Raw genomic sequence first — 20,356 nt, 5'->3', positions numbered from 1 at the left:
AAGACAAGGTAGGGAGGGAGATATGGGCATTTTGAGTTTCCCTAGCCCGGGAAATCGTCAGGCTGAGCAGGGTAGCAGGTGGACGAGGACGTGTCTGGGTGGAGGGGGGGAGTTTTCCCCCTCCACCCCCGTTAATCGTGGACGTTACCGTGTTAACTAGCAGGGATGGCACTCCTGCCAGCCCGGGTTGTGTCTAGGTCAAATTTTCGTGAAATTTGAGGGCCGACGAGGGACGGAAGGACCAGTAAAATAGCCTCAGAGACAGTGGGCACCTATGAGGCAGCTGGCAGAGCCTCATGGTGTAACAGGTGGTTCAAATAACCTGTCTAGTGTTGATGGATAATTAGTGGAAATCAGGCAGGGCCTCCGAGTGTAATTGTGGTGAGATTACAGGCCCCTGTGGGACTTTGTATTCCGCCAGGCTGCGTCAGTGTGGTGACGCCGCCGGCCATTGTCACCCCAGTGTAGAGCAAGGCAGGCTCTGGTTTGCTGGAGTTGGTGATACCTCAACCACGTGTGTATGCCCGGGGGCCACCCCCAGGCCACCCCGGCCACCCGCCGCATGGCCCGGCTTGGCCCGGCTCGGCTCGGCCCGTGCGCCGGCTACCCCAGGCTGCCCGCGCGCCGGCTACCACCCCCCCCCCATCTCAGCTTGGGAGGGGCGCTGTGGCCACCTCCTTGGGCCACTTGGCCACTTTCCCGGGACAGCCTAGGGCCACATCTTGTCGACGCATGAGGAGCAAGCTAAGTGTTGACAGCTAGAGTGGTAGTGACCTGGGAAATGAGTAAAAATGAGGAGGTTAGACGTGAGTAAAATTTATCATTGAGTACAGTGTGATGAGTACCGGTGGAAATTCCCGGTAAGAGTTGTCTCAGAGCCTCGCCAGGCTAGGGAAGCAGCTGAGAGACAGCTGTCTGTAGCACGTCCAGGTGACTGGTAGGGCGGTACCTGGAGATAGATGTTGTACACGACCACACTGTAGTATCATGATGTATATATGTGTGTAGACTGACGCGAGTATGTACCGGTCAGTGTAGAGATTTACCATATAAATGATCCAGTTGTCGATTCTATATAATCGGTTAGACTGGATTAGTGCTATGAGTATCAGCATGTAAAATTATAATCATTAGAGGTAGACAGGCCAGGTTGCAGGGATGTCAGTGGGTACCCCTGAGGTCTGTGTAGTTAGTTACATTTACCTGATGATATAATTTTCATTGATTATGTGAATGCCATTTCTATGTGTTCATTTGCATGTTTATGTACTGTGTTGTGTGGTGAGTCAGTAGATGTGATTGCTGACTGATTACCTAATGATGTCATTAGCATGTGGGGTATGCTGACGGCATCATTATGTTGCAGGTTTGTGCGGTATTGTTATCAGTTTATACGGTATTGCTGCCCTCGGAGCGGTGTTGAGGGTTTAAGGGACCTCTAGGATTATTCAGGGGAATTCACAGTGCTTAATGAGAGCAGGCAATTGATGGGTTAATTGCCTTGCTGATGTAAGAGTGTGTTCACAGTAGTCCTTTGCAATGGTTGCAAGATAAGGGGGGCAGTAATATTGGTATACTCTTGTGTGTTGCACAACCGTGTGTCATTATTGTGTGGGCACAGTAATTAATGAGTTGCAGTAGCCGCAACCGTATGTGGGCAGTGCATTTGTGTTGTTGCATGCCATTGTAGTGTGACTTGTGTAACACTGGGGTTACTTTATTTCTTTAAGTTGTGTTGAGGACTTAAGGATTCAGTGAGTTAATAATTGGGGAATTAACTGGATAAGGGGTGCACACTTATTGTGGAGTGAGTGAGGGCTGTTATGAGAGAGAACAGCGTTGAGCTTGATTGAGATACGTCTCGGGAGCAATTAATTGTCCGTGTGACAACTAATTGACCACTCTAGCTAATTGTGTAATTAGCCTTCTCATCATGAATTCACGTAGTGGGAGAGGATCTGTCAGAGTCTGTCAGTATTTGTGTTAACGTAATTTGCTCGAGACTAATTACCTTTCTGGGGTATAGCAATTAGTGGCTCAGGTTAATTAGTGGAGTAATTAACATCTGAGAGCTCCGATGACTCGGTAAAGCGAGGTCATGGAGCTAACATAAATCGTTATATTAATCATATCCTGTCTGAGGACAGTGGATTAATGGCACTCAAGTTAATTAGGGGTAATTAACTCTTTTCCCGTGAATTCACAGTGTTTGATGAGACCTGCTTAGGCAGTGCGGAGTGAGATGTATTTATGGATGATTAATTATCGGTCCTGGTGGCAGTTAATTAATTGATCGGAGCTAATTAGGGTAATTAACACTCACTAGTAATTTTTTGACACAGACTGTTGAGAAGCTACCAAGTTAGGGTAGGCTTAGTTAACGTAACTCAATGGGGATGTAATTAGTGGTCCGTTTGACTTTAATTAAGAATTACTCACTGAATACTTGCTAGGAGTCAAGTGTGATGTAATATAAGTTTGAGTTATTGTTAACAAGAGAGACAAGTGTTAATGATTAACGTAGAGTATCATCATGATGTTGTCTAGTGTGAGACAATTGTTTGTGATTACCGTAGTACTTTGTTGCTGACTGCTGCGATCAGTCAATTAACGTAATTAATCACTTAAGGCAATTTCTTTTGGTTGACGTCTGGTGATGAGAGTAGAGTAATCTAGGGATCTGTGGAGCTGTGTCCCAGAATCCCGCCTTGCCTGTCTTTGTTCACTATTCACAGGGCAACTTCTTGTAGGGAGTTGCAAAGAGTGTTCACACTGGGTTGTGATAGGGGGGGTCACTGTTGGACTACCCGCCTAGTTACGTGGGTCTCTCCTGGGGGGCGGGAGGACCCCTAAGCTTGTGATTATAGTAGCTGTCAGGGAAACCAAGACACTATTGATTGCATGCTTGTATCTTCAGTAGATATCCTTCATTTGTTCAGTTAGTTCATGTTGTCAGCCCGAAGTGTCAGCAAGATGGAGCCTGTTGTCACTTCTCGAGGGGCTGTTGAATAGCTGTGTTGCAAATGCCACTTGTTGGACAATAACGTAACCATTCGCTGTGGTGTAACTTAGTTTGTGATATTTTTCTTTGATTTGCAATATTGCGTCATCAGTGGGCACACCTGTGTTCAGGTTAGTTCAGTATGCAGCCTCACAGCAAGGGTTGCTATTTAGCTGTTTGTTATCGTGCCACTGGATGGACATTAACGTAAAGTAAACTTGGTAATGTAGTAGTTAGTCTCTTGTTATTAATAAATTGTTATGTTATAGAAAACGGTCTTTGATGTCAACCCTTCTGTTACCTACCATACGTTAAGGCTCGTGACCCTACAACAGCCAACTTTAAAAGAAGTCTAGGGTTACTAAAAAACTGCTGTTCACCAGAGCGGGTCACCAGTATAACCCCTTGATAAGTAATGAGCACTTAGTTAATTTTTCTTTAGGACTGAAAAATTATACATATAACTTATAATATATATATTCAAGACAGTATAATATAAAAACACAGATGGTAAAGTTAACTTATACAACAAACCAAAAAATATTGTCATCACACTATAACATAATAAAATATGGCACAACAACAAGTAAACAGACTTATCTCCCACATGTTATTCCTTTGAGTCCCTTGCAGCTACTGACTCTCGCTCTGACGCTTACCCATAATCCTCTCCTCCTCTGCCTCATCCAGGATGAGGGATGGAAACTAAGACTTTTTAATATTTAAAACTAATTGAACAACCACTTGTTCTCAAAACACATAAGAATGCAAATCACATATAATAGTTACTTGCAAAATATATAAGTACAATGCCACCTGCTTAATTACAGTAAATAAACAATTACATAAACTTAATAAAAGTGACATCTGGAACTCCCAAACTAAACAGGTCCAGCAATTCTAACTTCCCGAATTTAACAGGTATTAGACGTGTGAAAGAGCAACCGCGCTCCTGCCCCCACTGACGCTGCCACACCACACGATAATTTACAAAAACACAATGTGTGTACATATACAGGCAATGATATAATGGAACAAAACAAGTTATTTTAAATTTATATACGTATTCAGCTAGGAGTACGTAACACTTCCACCTCCAAGAAAAAAAATGCAATAGATTGAAGATCAATGGCATTTTTTCAAAGTAAAATGTATGACACTTGAGATTTATGGTATTAATTACACCAAACATGTAAAAGTAATAAGAGCACATTTCTGGACAAAAATGAAAACACTCCAAATATAGTCTTACAGGAAACTCAGAAATTTCAGTCTTATGACTATGTTTTACATATGAGTCACTGGAGTATGCAAATTTATCTCTCCAGGGTACTATCTCATTTATTTCACTTTGTTTCAGATCATATTTCATACACCTATCTACAACAGTATCATTAGTAGCATGAATAGAATTGTCAATAAAGGTAGCTGCTTTCACACAGTTATCATGGCAATTTAGCTTTTCATTTGTTTCTACTATTTCTCTAAGATCAGTCCCATTTTTCCATGTGATCCCTTTTTCACATTGTGAATTTTTCCAAAACAGCCTCCATTTTCCATTACTTCCCTTTTCTGGAGCTGAACTGCTTAATTGAAGCTGACTGGATGTTAAGTAGATTTGGGACTTCTCCTGGGTATGCTCTGACACAGACATCTGCTCTTCATCACTCTTGATCCTCTGTGGAACACATACTCTCGCCCAATGGATACTAAAATTAGAGAAATTAGCATTAAACCTCACAATTATGTATAAAACTTTCCCATTCATAGAACCTTCCGAAACACAAGACACCGACTTAGCAAACCTTTGACCTTCAAACCAAGAAATACAACCCAAGATAAGTGCAAAGACTACCTGATCGAACTGACTCAAATGATCCATAAGGAACACAGAAATCAATTTCCTCATAACTCTGTCATAACGATCAGTGAAAGAAAACAGGCATATGCCTAGGCACCATATCTCAATCATAACTCTCAAGACAAGTTCACACCCCCTGATGGTGAACTTGAACACAACACACTCTTTCATCAACCTTCCAGTCTTCCAAAAGACTAAATAAAACATGCCGAAAACTTTACAACCCTCACCATCACTTCCCAAGTGATTTACGTCTGATGACAACCAATCACCCAAGAGGTTTAAGGGTCTTAACATCTTGAAGATGCACAGCAGATTACCTGAGAAACGCCCAAGGACAATCTGAAACCCTTCACAATGATTAACACTAGGTAGGATAACCTTATCCCCCAACTTGAAATACACACCTGGAGCCTCAACCATCTGCTCCCCAGTATGATTTAATCCTTCACCCACAATATGACTCTGAAAGTCAACACCACACTTGAGTGGAACATACACTTTTATCACTCGTGCATTAAAATTAACTGGATCTGAATATAGAGACACTGCTCTAGCATAACTCACCACTTCCTCATAACTACTGGGTGCACAACCTACTTGAGGTAACTCTCTCTGCTCAACCATAAGGCTGGACAAAGATGTCCCACAGTCCATTACTTCACAAGACAATGGCTCCTGCAGAATAAAAGTAGATTTCAACATCCTACACACACTCTGACTCAATGTACACAATGAGAAATACTTACTCCACATGGAATAAGAATCACAGCTACGCAACTTAGATCCACATGATACTTTACCACTCTTAATGATTTTACCAAAATTTCCTCCCATGACTTCTGGAGATGCTTGGAGTACTGTCTGCTCACAATCAATAATATCACTACCAAGCTGGGTCACATCCTCACAGACAGCTGAAGAGGGAGGCTCAATGGGTCTCCATCTACTCAACAGAAGCTGATCCTCTGGCTGCTTTCCCACACTCTCCAAAACTGGATCTACAGTACAGACTGTCTCCTTGCTTCTCTCTGAAATCTTAGGGTCAGTTCTACTCAATGCACTTAAATTAAGGGAATCTGAAACGAGCGGGCAAGTAACAGGTAGTTTGACCTCCTCCCCTATTATATCGCCTTGACTAGGGTGAGGCGGGGCCTCTACAACAGACTTACTCTCGACAACTGATTCTAAACTTGGAGTGAGCGGGAATACTTCTGCCAACCCGACATCTTGTCCTAAACCATTCACTTGGCTGGAATACAGAGTCGTGGCTTTTAAGTTTCTCTCAACTCCTGGCACAACGTTCGTAGTGAGCGGGCAAGACAATGGTACATGGACATCCTTTCCCAATTTATTGGAATAAAGCAGTCATAGTATCAGGCTTACTCTCAACAACTAAGTCGGCCACACAGGAATCTTTAACAACCACATCCCACTTCTCCACTGAAGGGGTACTGGTTACTGGAACAATTGCTTGAGTAACAACATCAGAACTGACAACTGGATTTATATTAGTACTGACATCAGCACAGGTAGAATGGACAAAACCATCTTCTACAACAGGTTGTTCATTCATGGAACTAATTTCAGCACAGGCAGAATAAACATGGTCTGCAACTGGCTGTTTACACAAACGGGGATCATTCTCACCCACAACATGATTTATGGCCACATCATTACCCAATATAACATCCACACCTGGGATGGGCAACTGTGTACTAACACCCACAGTGCATAAACTTGGTGTAATGGTGGATCTGAAAGTAATGTCTATTAGAGGTACAGTTTTACATCCTGCAACACTCTGAAGAACGACAAACTTTCCAGTCTCTCTCTTTTCAACATCAGAAAGAATACTGTATGAAATTATGGTTTGGGAAGCACCTGTATCACGAAGAATAACCACTGGCTTCCACTTCCCATTAATACACAAAACTTCACCTGAAGACATATATGGTGAATACTGTTTCACCCAATTGGGGTTTACAGTTACATGTTTATTATTAAGTTTATTTTGCACACCTCTGCAATAAATGAGACCAGTTGGTCGTAACTCAGGGTGCAATATAAAACAGGAATTAATTCCATGGCCTTTTCTCTTACAATGGGAACAAGACCTTACAGTGGACACACTGGTAGAACCAACTGTAGGTTTAGAAATAACCTTATTATTATTTGACATTCCTGACAATGAAGTAGCAGGGTTAGGTTTTGTAAGAGAAGAGCTCATGGGAGTAACTGGAACACTAGGACTGGATGGATTCTGATAAGGAGTTCGGTGAGCATTATAATTTACTCTACGACTAGACTTAGGTGAAGTGGCCGTAAACTGGGCCTTCGTCAACAACTCATGCTCATCCGCGAGCTTTGACAGCTCATAAATGTCTGTTACATTCTTGTGTTCTGCCATAAAAGTAGACAACTTGTCTGGGAGACATGACAATACTTCTTCCATGATAAGAAGATTCTTTAGAGCATCAAAGTCAGTGACTGAAAGTGACTTTAACCATCGGTTGCAAAAATTCGCCTTCTGACGAGTAAAATCTGCTATTGTCTGATCACTTACCCTCCTTAGGTTCCTAAACTTCTGCCTGTGTGCCTCTGGATTTAATTGATACGCATTTAAGATGCTTTTCTTTACAAATTCGTAATCAAAACTATGAGTGTCAGGTAGGGATGTAAAAACCTCCTGACTACGCCCCTTAAATTGAGACTGCATATGGCTACCCACTGATCCCTTGGCCAGTTCATACTGATGGCAATTTTATAAAAATGTGCAAAGAAAACCTCAGGATCCTCCTCATTGAACTTGGGCAACTCTATATACTTATTCATCCTTATGGGATTATTATCACTATTTGTTGAAACATTACTAGTATTTCCATGCCCAGCTGCCATACGCTGTGTTTCAAGCCTTAAGTTAGTGTCAGCCATTTGTTGTTGAATCTCTAATTGTTGCTTCTTTGTGGCTTCTAGTTGCAACTCTATTAAACCTCTCTGGTTTTGTGCCGCAATTTCTAAACGCCTAGTCTCAAGCTCCCTCTGCTGAGCTTCAGCCTCTAATATTTGCTGTTGCTGTTGAGCTTCAATCTCTCTTTGACGAGCTTCAGCCTCTAATATTTTCTGTTCTTTTTGAGCTTCAAGTTCTAATATTCTCTGTTCTTTTTGAGCTTCAAGCTTAGCATTGGCTATTTGCGCTTCTAACTCAAGACGCTTTAACGTCATCTGATCACTCGACTCCTCTCTTAACTCCTCTAGAACTTCTTCCTCTAACTCTCCATTCTCAACAAAATGCGTCACAATGACTTTCAATATTTGGGCTTTAACCATTCTATTGTTGGCGGTCAAATCCAAATGATTTGCCATTTGTATTAACTCAGTCTTTTTAAGGCTCTGAATCCCTTCAAAGTCTGGGTGAGCCACCAACGATACAACTTTCTCCTCCATCGTTACTAACACTTGGCACTTGATTCACAACAATAATTAAAACAATGGCACTGCACTACACTTCACTGTAAAATTGTCACCACACTGAAAATTCGCTTGGCCTCACTGCACAAACAAAATATATAGGATGACTTACCTCAAAATCGTGAAACGTTGTTACTCGACACACAGGAAGGCTTGCTTGGCACATGGAATAGTTCTTAAGAAACACACAGACACTTGACACACTGGTACCTAGGAAGGCAAGGTTAGATTAGCACAGTTAAGTTTAAATGGGAACAATATCTACATCTTTGTAGATACGAACAATGATCTTTGCCTGTTTTATACTCTTAATTATTTGTTCTTAGTTAATCCCCTTGTCACTAAACCTAGGGCTTTTTATTACCCTGTTAATTAACCATTACTAAGCTAATTATCTTCAAGATCATTTTTTTTATGATTATTATTTTTCTTATTATTTTTTATTTTACATTTATATTGTCAGTCTCTACTGATTTTTTGTGTTTTATTTTATGTAACTTCTGTGTCCTCCCTAGCTATCTATTGGATCTTTATTTTACTTCTAAATTGTTACTATTTTATTGTATCTGCTCTTATTCTTGTGTTTTGCTTTATCGTGTATCTTGTATCGTGATCCCTCTGCATCTCTATGCACACTGATATTGATCCTGATCAAAATCTTCTGTCTCATATCTATACCAACCAGCACATTGATCATCATTATTGCAAGTATTTCACAGCACACCAGGCTAAAAACAAACTCCAAAATAGCACCTATCTATCAGTTTATAACCAAAATGTTAGATCACTTGGTAAACATTTTGACGATTTAAATGCACTACTCACAGCACTAGGTACTAACCTATCGTTTATTATTTTAACAGAAACTTGGCTAAATAAAGACTATACCCAACTCTACAACTTAGCTGGTTATAAAGCCATTCATAACTGTAGGCCTAATAAAAAAGGTGGTGGCACAGCTATATATTACCGAGATACATTTATCTGCAACAGTGTTATTAGTGACAGAGATGACTACTGTGAATATACTTTTGCTCAGTTTACAATTAAATCCCTTAAATCCTCTTTGACTATTGGAGCCATCTATAGATTTCCTAATACTAACATAGCTTCTTTCTCAGACAACCTAAGGAATCTTATTATAAACAACAATCTCAACAAAAACCACATCATTCTGGGCGGAGACTTTAATATTGACCTGGGTCAACAAAATTGCTCTCAAGTTGACTATTTCCTTAACAGCATGAACTCCTGTATGCTAATCCCCACTATCACCAAACCTACCCGAGTCACTCAAACATCAGCCACTACCTTGGACCACATATGGACAAACATAACAGCTCCCCTTGTATCTGGTATAATCTGCGACAGAACAACTGACCACTATCCTACCTTTCTCATAGCGAACATGGACATAACACCACCAAAAAGCAAGAAACTTTCATTTAGGCTACACAGTGAATCAGCTTTAGACAATCTTACAGAGGCACTTCACAATATTAACTGGGATTCTGAATTCAATAATACCCATGATATAAATTCATTAGCTAACCTCTTCCTCTCCAAAACTCTAAGCCTCTACAACCTTCATTGCCCCCTTCTTACAAAGCAAGTAACTGACAAAAGATTAAACAATCCATGGCTCACAAGTGGCATTCTCAACTCAATCAACAAGAAACATGAATATGAAAAGAAAGTTAGGATTGGCCTAGTTTCAAAGGAAGTAGCTAAAAGGTACTCATCAATGCTTACCAGTATCATAAGAAAGGCAAAACTTGCATATTATGTGAATAGATTCAATGAAGCAAAAGGCAACATGAAAAACACTTGGAAAACTATCTCTAGTATCCTAGGAACTAAACAACACTCACATAACCAAATAAAACTCTACAAGGATGGGGATATACCGTCAACTGATTTAGAAATGGCAAATGAATTTAATAGTTTCTTTTCATCGGTTGGTGCTAATCTTGCCAGTAAAATCCCACTGACTCAGACACATATTAACACATATCTCTCAGGCAGCTATCCAAACTCTCTTCTCCTTTCACCAATCAGCCCGGCAGATGTTGTGTCCATCATACACTCTCTAAAAACCAAGGCAGGGAACACCAGTGAAATTCCGTCCATTGTGTACAAGAGAGCCTCCCATGCCCTTGCCCCACCCATAGCACTACTGTTCAACAAATCTATAGAGTGTCACACCTTCCCTGATATCCTCAAAAAAGCAAGAGTAACGCCAGTCCATAAAGGAGGCAATCCGGCGGACATAAACAATTATAGACCAATATCAAATCTACCCATTCTATCAAAAATATTTGAAAAAATTATTTACAAACAGCTCTATTCCTACCTCGTAAAATTCGACATACTCAGCCCCTGCCAGTTTGGCTTCCGGTCCCAAAAGAGCACCAACGATGCAATCATTAGTCTCCTTGACGTTATCTACTCAGCCCTTGACAAAAATGAGTTTCCGATTGGACTCTTCATTGACCTAAGAAAAGCCTTTGATACTGTTAATCACAACTACCTCTTACTTAAATTCCAGCATTATGGAATCCGAGGCCTTGCCCTTGACTACATCCGATCCTATCTTAGTGACAGACACCAATATGTAACCATCAATGATACAACTTCGTCCACTCTACCAATTACCGTTCGAGTGCCACAGGGCAGCATCTTAGGACCTCTTCTATTTCTTATATAAACGATCTGCCTAATGTCTCTAATATTCTCAAACCTATACTGTTTGCTGACGATACTACTCTTATCTATTCAAACCTCAACCCACGTACACTAAATAATGTTGTGAATAATGAATTAAAAAAAGTCCACTTATGGATGTCAACGAACAAACTAACATTAAACATCGAAAAGACTTACTACATCTTATTTGGAAGCAAATCATCAAATGCAATTCAGCTACAGATAGACAACATTAACATCAGTAATAAAGATGATGGCAAGTTTCTTGGCCTATTCCTAGACAAGAGACTCAACTTCAGCATCCACATTCAACACATAACTAAGAAAGTCTCTAAGACAGTTGGTATACTCTCCAAAATCAGATATTATGTTCCTAACTCTGCTCTCCTCTCACTATATTATGCACTAATTTACCCCTATCTTAATTATGGTATCTGTGCATGGGGGTCTACCACTGCAAACCACCTTAAGCCCATCATCACACAGCAAAAATCTGCTATCAGAATGATAACTAAGTCAGCTTTCAGACAACACTCAGCTCCCTTGTTTAAATCCCTAAACTTGCTAAATATTAACTCCCTCCACACATTCTCTTGTGTCAACTACATTTACAAAACCCTGTTCTTAAATGCAAACCATGCTCTGAAACTCTCCCTGGACAGATGTAATAGGACCCATTATCACCACACCAGAAATAAATATCTCTTTGATATCCCCAGGGTCAAACTTAATCTGTGTAAACACTCTATGCAAATTAAGGGACCTAGTTTATGGAACTCACTCCCTAGTGAATTGAAAAACTGTAAAACTTTTGCCTAATTTAAAAGCAAAACCAAAAAGTACCTAACTTCATCTTCTTAGTTTCCTACACTGAGCTTTAAATTTGCTCTGTACCTAGTGTTACCCAATCTCCTAATTTTTATGTAATTTCAAACAACCTTATCATTGTGTTCATTGCTGTCTTCTTTTATGTGCTAGCCATATGCTGTATTGTGACTACCAATTTTTGTCAACTACCATTCAAGCTGTCATTGCAACCAATCTTATATTGTTTCTGCTGTATTATGCCTACCAATTTTTTTGTCAACTACCATTCAAGCTGTCATTGCAATCAATCTTAGCTACCTATGTGCTTTAATATACTGTACCTACAATTTTCTCTCATCTTTTTTTCATTTCATGTAATCTGTTATCATTTTTTGTCTATAATTTTGCAAGTATTTACCTCCTTAAAATTTTCTTAGATTAAGGACCTGCCCGAAACGCTGCGCGTGCTAGTTGCTTTACAAGACTGTAATTACCATATTTGTATCCTCACATTCCTTATGTACATTCTTGTATATGCATAAATAAATAAATAAATAAAATATCTCCCAGACAGGCCCCCATAACTCTTTGTTACCTACCATACGTTAAGGCTCGTGACCCTACAACAGCCAACTTTAAAAGAAGTCTAGGGTTACTAAAAAACTGCTGTTCACCAGAGCGGGTCTCCAGTATAACCCCTTGATAAGTAATGAGCACTTAGTTAATTTTTCTTTAGGACTGAAAAATTATACATATAACTTATAATACTGTCTCCACTCGATCATCCGGACTATATGGGAAGGACCCCCAGCCGGATTATCACATTTTTCGGATAATGGTACTTTTTCACCTACGAGTCCAAAAGTGACCATTTCCAACTATTTTTATACTACAAACAACATAATTTGAATTGCCTTGCCACATACAATTATTAAATATTCAACTAGAAACCTCAACTTACCTTGTTGGTGTTTGTCTTCTTGATTGATGCCACACATCTTGAAGTTAAAAATTCTTAACAATTTACGTAACCTATACTAACACAACACTAAAATTAACACTTAAAATTACTGTTCAGTTCATTAAGCTAAGTTAGTTTTGACTGCCAGCTGCTGAAGCCTCACTGGTTGAGGGCATTTGGGTTGCCTGTGAGGCCTCACTTGTTGAAGGTGCTTGCTTGCACCTCACTTGTTGAAGCGCTTGCATGCCCTCACTTGTTGAAGGCGCTTGCATGCCCTCACTTGTTGAAGGCGCTTGGCTTGCCTGTGACGCCTCACTTGTTAAAGGCGCTTGCTTGCGCCTCACTTGTTGAAAGCGCTTGGCTTGCCTGTGGCGCCTCACTTGTTGAAAGCGCTTGGCTTGCCTATAATGCCTCACTTGTTGAAGGAGCTTGGCTTGCCTGTGGCGCCTCACTTGTTGAAGGCGCTTGGCTGCCTGTGACGCCTCACTGTTTGAACAACACGTAACTTGTCTTTAATTGCTAGGACAATCTTCTTCCTCTTAACACTTCCAGAACGATTGATGCTGCTACCAGACATATTCTTGGCCAAAAATGTTCAAAATTACTATGAAAATTAAGAAAGTTATTTAAAAAAATATTTCACTAATGGCGCAACACTGTGAGGCCGCACTGGTTGAGGTGTATAACAGTGACTTGTCTTTAATTGTTAGGACAACTTTCTTCCTCTTAACACCTCCAGAACGATTGATGCTGCTACCAGACATAGTCTTGGCCAAAAATGTTCAAAGTTACTATGAAAATAAAAAAGTTATTTAAAAAAATATTTCACTAATGGCGCAGGACTGTGTATAACACGAGGGACGGACGCACATGGGTTGACCAGTGTTGGACAGGTCCACTTGGGGCAGCCATAGCGTTACGTAGGCCGCCAGGAGGAAAAAAATTCACAATATTTTTGAAGGAAACTTCAGCCTGTGCACAATGCTTTTGGGAAACTTATTTATTTGTTATTACATAATTACTAGTAGTTATTTTATTTGTTTTTGGCTATGATTAATTGTTCTAAAATTAATGGTAATTCCTGTACCCAGGTAGTCCCTCCTGACACACCCCTCCCACCCTCCCAACACCACTCACCCACCCAACCCCCACCTACACCATGCGCCTCGAGTCTCGGGCAGACGGGATTAATACCGTATGGCCTGCCTCATGTTTTCATATACGGACAAAGGCACGATTATCTGGGGGACTGACCGGATAGTGTAATTTCTGCAGAAAACCTGCTTTAATCCGGTCCCTGTGGCTATTTTGGCCGGATATTGTGATAACTTTATCCGTTCACGATTTTGGCCGTATAAGGGCGTTTTTCGGATGTTCGAATCCCGGATAATCGCGGGGTTACAGTATATATATTCAAGACAGTATAATATAAAAACACAGATGGTAAAGTTAACTTATACAACAAACCAAAAAATATTGTCATCACACTATAACATAATAAAATATGGCACAACAACAAGTAAACAGACTTATCTCCCACATGTTATTCCTTCGAGTCCCTTGCAGCTACTGACTCTCGCTCTGTCGCTTACCCATAATCCTCTCCTCCTCTGCCTCATCCAGGATGAGGGATGGAAACTAAGACTTTTTAATATTTAAAACTAATTGAACAACCACTTGTTCTCAAAACACATAAGAATGCAAATTACATATAATAGTTACTTGCAAAATATATAAGTACAATGCCACCTGCTTAATTACAGTAAATAAACAATTACATAAACTTAATAAAAGTGACATCTGGAACTCCCAAACTGAACAGGTCCAGCAATTCTAACTTCCCGAATTTAACAGGTATTAGACGTGTACTCACCTAGTTGTACTCACCTAGTTGTGTTTGCGGGGATTGAGCTCTGGCTCTTTGGTCCCGCCTCTCAACCGTCAATCAACAGGTGTACAGATTCCTGAGCCTATCGGGCTGTCATATCTACACTTGAAACTGTGTATGGAGTCAGCCTCCACCACATCACCCCCTAATGCATTCCATTTGTCAACCACTCTGACACTAAAAAAGTTCTTTCTAATATCTCTGTGGCTCATTTGGGCACTCAGTTTCCACCTGTGTCCCCTTGTGCGTGTTCCCCTTGTGTTAAATAGACTGTCTTTATCTACCCTATCAATCCCCTTCAGAATCTTGAATGTGGTGATCATGTCCCCCCTAACTCTTCTGTCTTCCAGTGAAGTGAGGTTTAATTCCCGTAGTCTCTCCTCGTAGCTCATACCCCTCAGCTAGGGTACTAGTCTGGTGGCAAACCTTTGAACCTTTTCCAGTTTAGTCTTATCCTTGACTAAATATGGACTCCATGCTGGGGCTGCATACTCCAGGATTGGCCTGACATATGTGGCATACAAAGTTCTGAATGATTCTTTACACAAGTTTCTGAATGCCGTTCGTATGTTGGCCAACCTGGCATATGCCGCTGATGTTATCCGCTTGATATGTGCTGCAGGAGACAGGTCTGGCGTGATATCAACCCCCAAGTCTTTTTCCTTCTCTGACTCCTGAAGAATTTTCTCTCCCAGATGATACCTTGTATCTGGCCTCCTGCTCCCTACACCTATCTTCATTACATTACATTTGGTTGGGTTAAACTCTAACAACCATTTGTTCGACCATTCCTGTGGTCGTGTGAAAGAGCAACCGCGCTCCTGCCCCCACTGACGCTGCCACACCACACGATAATTTACAAAAACACAATGTGTGTACATATACAGGCAATGATATAATGGAACAAAACAAGTTATTTTAAATTTATATACGTATTCAGCTAGGAGTACGTAACACCTTCAACCATATTATTCCACCATATTTCTGCATATTACGATTAAATGTTGATGTGATAATGGATATGACGGCTGTTCTTGGGAATTCGAATTCCAATTCATAGCGCCACATCAAATATTAATATTTGATTGTGAGAACCCGTCGGTTACCCTTTATTAGTTTTAACGTCCTGTTTAACTAGGAGGAGCCAGCGGCCTATTGTGGACAGGTTTTCACCCCTAGTGGTGGAAGCCTGGCGGTTTGCTCCCGCTTTTTTTTTTCTATTGGACTCATGCTTAACTGCCGAGAGCAGCCTTTAAACTTGTTGTCCACCTCCTAAGGGAGGTAGGCGTAGAAAAAAATCTCACACCTGGAGGTAGTAGCTGGTTTGCAAGGAGCCAGCAATGAACTTTGAAACGCCCAGCTGATCTCAAGTCCAGAAGCGCAGGGAGAGCCCCGGCCATTTTGACAGTTGGAGCCGTCAGCTGATCGTGTTGCCAGAGGCGCGAGGTGTGTGAGGAGTGTTGCTGATAGCGGACGATTCTACTTATAGACATTTCTTTATGCAATTTATATGTACATATATATATATATATATATTTATATATATATATATATATATATATATATATATATATATATATATATATATATATTGGTAGCAGTCTTTCCTGTAGACATATATTATTAAATATGACCGAAAAAGTAAGATTAATAATTCTAACACGAATTTTCTCAATCTTCAACCCGTTCTCGCAAATTCGTAAAGTCAATATTGACTTATTAACTACGTGCATAGGTGATATACTAAACATAATAGATACCCTTAAAAAGATTCATAGAAAACACCGACCTTACCTAACCTTGTTAGTATCTTAAGATAAGCATCTTATTGCTTCGTAATTACAATTATTACTTAACCTATACCTATTATAGGTTAGGTAATAATTGTAATTACGAAGCAATAAGATGCTTATCTTAAGATACTAACAAGGTTAGGTAAGGTCGGTGTTTTCTATGAATCTTTTTAAGGGTATCTATTATGTTAAGTATGTCACCTATGCACATATTTAATAAGTCAATATTGACTTATTAAATTTGCGAGAACGGGTTGCAATCTTTCGTACATTTCTTTTCACTGTTGGAGGTAAATCAAAAATCAATTCTCCAAAATTCATTTTTATTTCTAGTCTGACGCGACACGAGCGCGTTTCGTAAAACTTATTACATTTTCAAAGACTTTAGTTCACAAATACACAACTGAATAGAACTTACGCATCTCCGATTTTATATCTACATTTGAGTGAGGTGGAAGGGGTGATGTGGCATTAACACAAGACAGAACAAGATGTGGCATTAATAGGGTATTAATTTCATCAACACAAGACAGAACAAGAAGTGGTATTAATAGGGTATTCTGTTTTGTGTCCAGACACAGAACAGAACGCTTTAAAAGAGACTAACGTCGTCTATGCCTTCAAATGCCCTCTTGGGGACTGTAAGCTCCAAAAAACCCAGTATATAGGCAAGACAACAACATCTCTTTCTAGGCGTTTAACGATGCATAAGCAACAGGGCTCCATTAAGGAACATATAATCTTTTCCCACAACCAAACCATCGCCAGAGAAATCCTAGTAAACAACACAGAAATCATCGATAGATACAGCGATAGCAGGCGGCTTGACGTTTGCGAGGCACTACACATCAAGAAGTCAACACCAGCAATCAACAGCCAATTATTGCACAACTATATTCTACCCACCTCAAGACTCCGCTCCAATATAGAAGCATCAAGAAATATGGACCAATAGGCTTTCTACAAACACTTCTATTCAATATCCATTGTTTCGTGTTCTGTCTTGTGTTGATGAAATTAATACCCTATTAATACCACTTCTTGTTCTGTCTTGTGTTGATGAAATTAATACCCTATTAATGCCACATCTTGTTCTGTCTTGTGTTAATGCCACATCACCCCTTCCACCTCACTCAAATGTAGATATAAAATCGGAGATGCGTAAGTTCTATTCAGTTGTGTATTTGTGAACTAAAGTCTTTGAAAATGTAATAAGTTTTACGAAACGCGCTCGTGTCGCGTCAGACTAGAAATAAAAATGAATTTTGGAGAATTGATTTTTGATTTACCTCCAACAGTGAAAAGAAATGTACGAAAGATTGAGAAAATTTGTGTTAGAATTATTAATCTTACTTTTTCGGTCATATTTAATAATATATATATATATATATATATATATATATATATATATATATATATATATATATATATATATATATATAACTAAGTTGCATATATGCCTGGAGACCGTTCATGCTTGTTCGCACGTATATTATATATATATATATATATATATATATATATATATATATATATATATATGTCGTACCTAATAGCCAGAACGCACTTCTCGGCCTACTATGCAAGGCCCGATTTGCCTAATAAGCCAAGTTTTCCTGAATTAATATATTTTCTCTAATTTTTTTCTTATGAAATGATAAACCTACCCATTTCATTACGTATGAGGTCAATTTTTTTATTGGAGTTAAAATTAACGTAGATATATGACCGAACCTAACCAACCCTACCTAACCTAACCTAACCTCTCTTTATGGGTTAGGTTAGGTTAGGTAGCCGAAAAAGTTAGGTTAGGTTAGGTTGGTTAGGTAGTCGAAAAATAATTAATTCATGAAAACTTGGCTTATTAGGCAAATCGGGCCTTGCATAGTAGGCAGAGAAGTGCGTTCTGGCTACTAGGTACGACATATATATATATATATATATATATATATATATATATATATATATATATATATATATATATATATATATATATATATATATATATATACTGTATATAAAACGAAACGACTCAACGGCTTGCTGACTCCTTATGTCCCTTGCGCCTTCAGCCTGAAGTCTCCAAAGGAATTTGTTGACTTGCTGCGGGGAACACGGCCCACAGGGATAAGAGCCTCGTTGGACGTAGAATCTCTGTTTACCAACGTACCTGTGGATGAAACAATCGGGATGATAGCCGACAGAGTGTACCGTGATCCGGCCTGTACTCCTCTTGACATACCAGAAAACAGTCTAAGGAAACTACTCCAAGCTTGTACTAAAGAGGCACCCTTCTTGAGCCTGGATGGACACATGTATAAGCAAGTAGATGGGGTCGCCATGGGTTCTCCCCTAGGTGTCCTGTTTGCAAACTTCTACATGGGTACCATCGAGCAAAAAGTCTTAGTCGACATGAACTTGAAACCGGCCATATACTGCAGGTATGTTGACGACATTTTTACACAGGTACCTGATGTCAGACATCTGCAGGAGCTGAAGGAGGCATTTGAGCAGAATTCTGTGTTGCGTTTCACTTACAAGATGGAGAAGGATGGGAAGCTGCCCTTTCTAGATGTAACAGTCATGGAAAGGAGCGGATTTTTCCACACTGCAGTCTACACTAAGGAAACAAACATAGGAATGTGCCTGAATGCCAACAGTGACTGCCCGGACAGGTACAAGAGGAGTGTTGTTAACGCTTAGGTCGACCGTGCCCTTAGCCACAGCTCAGAATGGAAGCAAGTCGACGAAGAACTCTGTAGGGTAAGGCAGGTCCTAGTCAACAACGGCTTCTCCAATGGTTTCGTGGAAGACATCATAAGAAGGAAAGTGAAACGCCATGCAACCTCTGAAGAGGCAACTAACACAACACCTATACCCCCTATTAGACTATTTTACAGGAACTTCTTTTCCACAGCCCATAAAACAGAGGAAAGGGTCTTGAAAGATATTGTAGGGAAACGTTATCCCTACAGACAAAAATCAGAAGATACAACTGACGATTTACTATAAAACCATAAAAACGGCAAGCCTACTCATGAGAAACTCTCCAGACACAAAGCAGAACGTTTTAAAAGAGACCAACGTCGTCTATGCCTTCAAATGCCCTCTTGGGGATTGTAAGCCTCAAAAAACTCAGTATATAGGCAAGACAACAACATCTCTTTCCAGGCGATTAACGATGCATAAGCAACAGGGCTCCATTAAGGAACATATTGCCTCTTCCCACAACAAAACCATCACCAGAGAAATCTTAGCAAATAACATAGAAATCATCGATAGATACAGCGATAGCAGGCGGCTCGACGTCTGCGAGGCACTACACATCAAGAAGTCAACACCAGCAATCAACAGCCAATTAATGCACAACTATATGCTACCCACTTCAAGACTCCGCTCCAATATAGAAGCATCAAGAAATATGGGCCAATAAAAATAGGCCTTCTGCAGTTACCTACTTTTAATACCTGTTTCATTGTTTCGTGTTCTGTCTTGTGTTAAAAGTTTATTTTCACCTCATCCAAAACATGTCAAGCAACATGTCACTTCACCCAAATGTAGGTATAAAAACTCGAAAGGTGTTTAAGCTCTATTCAGTTAAAAGTTGTGTGTGTTTGTGTAAACTAAAGTCTTTGAAAATGTAATAAGTTTTACGAAACGCGCTCAAGTGTCGCGTCAGACTAGACATAAAAATGAATTTTGGAGAATTGATCTTTGAATTACCATCAACAGTGAAAAGAAACGTAAGAAAGATCGAGAAAATTCGTGTTAGAATTATTAATCTTACTTTTTCGGTCATATTTAATAATATATGTCTACAGGAAAGACTGCTACCAAAATATACTAATATATATATATATATATATAT

Source organism: Procambarus clarkii, chromosome 39 (assembly GCF_040958095.1).
Source record: "Procambarus clarkii isolate CNS0578487 chromosome 39, FALCON_Pclarkii_2.0, whole genome shotgun sequence".
NCBI classification, from domain to species: Eukaryota; Metazoa; Arthropoda; class Malacostraca; order Decapoda; family Cambaridae; genus Procambarus; species Procambarus clarkii.
The sequence above is the reverse complement of the archived record's forward strand: the minus strand, read 5'-3'. Positions refer to the sequence as shown.